The sequence below is a fragment of the Ceratosolen solmsi genome, unplaced genomic scaffold (genome assembly GCF_000503995.2).
Source record: "Ceratosolen solmsi marchali unplaced genomic scaffold, CerSol_1.0 scaffold25, whole genome shotgun sequence".
Classification (NCBI taxonomy): domain Eukaryota; kingdom Metazoa; phylum Arthropoda; class Insecta; order Hymenoptera; family Agaonidae; genus Ceratosolen; species Ceratosolen solmsi.
The window spans coordinates 339,347-343,414 of NW_011948444.1; positions in this window are offsets into that span (position 1 = coordinate 339,347).

Genomic DNA, 4,068 nt, shown 5'->3' on the forward strand with positions numbered 1-4,068 from the left:
GGGGGGGGGTGGGGGGGGTAAGAGAAGTCGGAGAGACCTGTGACTCAAAGAGCTCGTTCATTTTGGGCGCGAAGCCTTTTGACGCGAGCGACGAAATGTTAAGAAAGTGCGAGACGCGTTGGAGACGCAGCGCGTGCAGCAATCGATAGGCCGTTTTGTTTTAGTTTTGAACGTGGGCCGACATCGAGTCAATAACACGGAAATCGTGAAAAATGAAAATTTTCGCCAGCCGCTTAAATTCTCGAGCTAATTGGTGTGGCGCTGAGGCTCACAGTCTCCCCGAATTCTGCCGATTCCGAGAGTGTGACGCCGCCGCTATGTAAGCACGCCTTGCACTTTGACCCGGGTGCTCCTGGCCCTCTCTCCATTCCCACAGAGTGGCAAGGAGAACGAAAAAAGTGATTTAGTGGACCGAGCGTCGGCCTCTTGGCGCTTAATAACGAGCGATGGTGGTTGCGGGGGCGAGGGTCCGTCTGCGGGTCTCCGGTAGCCGTCGGGTGCGCGCCGACGCGACTCACACACGCGCGCCGCGTTATGGTGTCTCGGGGCGGAGTTGCGCGCGGGACCCGACTGGCGTTCGTATTTCAAAAGGGCCGCGAACCTCCGTCGGCCTCCTCATTACGTCGTCTGCGGGTACAAGGCTGCCAGGGATCTCCTCGTCTCCCGACAGAAATTTCGAGCGCGCGATCCCTTTGTCGTTGTCGTCATCCTCGTCGTCGTCGTTGTCGTCGTCGTCGTCGTCATCTTTGTCGTCGCTCTCGTCGTCGTCGTCTTCGTCGTCTTCGTCGCCGATTTAACCATCGCACGGACACCCGGCTAAGCTGTTCCCGGTCTACTAAACCTTTACGAAATTGTCATTTCATCAATATCAATCGCACGAGATCGCGTCATCGCCAAGCTAATGATAATCTCATAGTCATTTGCCTCATCAACCATCTCATAGTCAACTTCGTCGCTGATGCCTCGTGCTCGTCAGTTGATTTCTTTTAATAGGAACGAAAAAGTCGAGCGCTACACTTCCCCTTGACAAAAACTAGCTTGGCAACTCCAAACAATCGGCCGTCCTCGATTAATCGTTCATATTAAAGATTATTAATAAGCCGTTGGAGCAGGACGTGGCGTGGTGGGAGCGGCGCGGCGGGGAGGAGGTGAAGTCTATCAAATTGATTCCAACGATAATGCTCCATTTTATATATTTATAAAACAGTTTTATAACGATTTTCATTTGAGACATCGATAATGGAGGATTTACGATCACCAGTAAATATCGCCGACGACTGTGAAAAATGCCCTCTTTTTCCTTTTTCTAAGCACAAATTATTCTATATAATGCAATAAGTCCCCGTAATAAAAAGTCAAGCTCGAAATGAAATATTAATCAATCGACCCTTTAATTTCAGGCTAAATTCTTAACATCAAAGCGATTCATGTAACCCGCGACAAGTTATTATTATAAAGCCGAGATAAAGCGACAGGGCAATCTCGGGCCTTTATTGTGCCGTGGGGCGGCAGGTCGACGATCAGTAGCACTCTCCTGTTATCTTGGTTGTTAAGAAAAATTACCCGGCGTAATAAACGCACTTCGCGTGCTACCTATAAGCACTATTTGACGATGTAAATGATTGACTGAGAGGCGTTTTTAAGCCTTTTCAACAGCGGCATAAATTTGCTTCATTGCCACGCAGGAATTAACGCAGTATTATAAGTCTCAGAGTAAGTTAAAGTCCCAAATGACGCCATTTCAAGAGTAACGATTTTTCTCAACCATCATGAAATCAAAGGCAAATATCGCTCTATTCGATTGCGCAAGCCAAGCCAATGATAATGATTTAAGCGCTGGATGATTATTTTTTGTTCTTTTCTTTGGTATTTTTTTCGTTTTTTTTTTTTAATTTTCTCCACAATGCCCAATGGCGTTATTAACCAGTAATCGCTCGTTCGCGTCAAAGCAAATTAAGAAATGAATATCCCGCCAACAAATTGGCATTTGTACATTAACGCCTATTCGATTATTAAAAGACTCATTGTTATTTAGATTTTGTCACTTAGAAAACGTTCGAATATAATCGTGCATTATTTTTTTTGTTTTTTTGTTGTTTTTTTTGTTTTTTTTTTTAATGCTACAATCATCTTCCGCCTCATACATATACTATAGCTGCATGCATATGTGCGTATATGTATAGGTGGACTATACATGCATATGTTCGACATATAAATTGCCATTTAAGTAAAATTGACTAAATTCAAGAGATATTTTAAAGAAAGATCGTAAATGAGATACAGAATAATGTAACAATAGTGCAAATCTTGTAAGAATCTTGAAAGTTTGTATGGTTTAATAGCAATTCTTATACAACCACGAAAATCTCAGATATTTATATAATTGTCGAATAAATCCTTTTTATCCAAATACACGATAAATGATAAGGTGTGATATTTGCGTTGTTAGTGTCACAATTAAGACACGGATGTAACAAGGATTTGGGGACTGAATCGAAATATTATGCAGGATTGTGTCACGAAAGGCAAAGGGAGACGAATTACAGAGACGTGATGTATAAAAGAATATAAAACGAGTGAGTTTCGTTGCTTACATGAAAGCTCGATTTTTTTTTTTTTTTTTTTTGAGCGTCATGTTTATTCGCTTTTGTTATAAACAATAATGATTTTATTGTAATTACATTACGTGCACAGTCGGGGCACTTGCGTATATTCACTTAATATTCGCACGAGTGTACATGAAACTCATGGAAATTGAATTTAAATACGGATTTTCTTTACTTTTTAAAGCATACTCTCTGTATAATATAATCTTTCCAAATTTATTCATTGCACAATTGGTTCGATCAATCTCGATATGTACATTAGATAGATGCTCGAAAGAATTTACGTCTGCGACTTTAATCATACCAACTAGTCAGCTACCCCCTCGCGCCTTCCTTCATAATATAACACAACAACAACAACAACAACAACAAGAACAACAACAACAACAAGAACAACAAAAATAATAATAATAATAATAATAGAACAACCTTCGGTTACGAATCTGGCAGCGAGCATCATTTATCTTACAAATGACTACTCGACATCGATGTTCCATAAATTTCGAACAAAATTTTCGACTTACTTTTATCATTCGGGCGAGCATTAAAGTAAGTGCCGCTGCCGCTTCCGTTAAGGACATTATAATCATCACGAGCTGACATTTCAACTTAGCAGCGCGTCATTCTAAATCGCGTAAACAGCCCTCGAGACGTACAATTTCCATCGAATATTCGCTATTTAAATCCCTTTGCGTGTAACGCGTCTTCAACGGTCGAGCGCTAATCTACTTTACGTAACCGTAAAGTAATACTTTATTATGCTCAGCTTGAAAGTCAGGCTTTAGAGCATTAATCGTCATTGTTCGGGCGGAATAACGACACTTCATCGGCCGTCCCCGAAGCACTCGGGATCGCGAACGAATCATCACTGGACTTGGAAAACTCCGTATGCTTGGAGTGACAGGGACTTTTCTCACGGACACCGATTGAAAGGGGAGGAGAGGGCCGAGTGCTCCGTCGGATGATCGATAGCCTGATGTGCAACGACACATTCGGCGAAGTGTCAAAACGAATCATCGTCGTCGTAGTCGTCGTCGTGAGGGGAAAAGCGCGAGTGCCCAGGATCCCTTGAGTCGGTTGTAGTAGCCGGTCCGATATCCGGAGGGAAGGCGAGCAGCATGTTGATGTTGACGAGTTGGTCGGTGGCCCGGCTGGCAGGCAAGGGGAGATAGGACCGAAGCCTTCCGCCGCCGCCACCACCCGCCGCCACCACCCGCCGACCATTCCTTCGCCAAGTCCCCCGACTTTCGGAGCACGTGTATAGTACGGATTGTCGGCGGCGGCCTCCGTCAAAGTGGCCGCGCAATGCGCTCGGGAAAAGTATCTGCTTCCGAGAAGCCGAGCTTCGGAGTACGATAACAGGCGCGGCGCTGGCTTGTCGATTATCGGGTGTTAATTTTAGGTCGAGGAAGTCAGGAATATCGAGCGGATCAGGCCGCCCGGGGGCGAGTCTTTTTTTCTT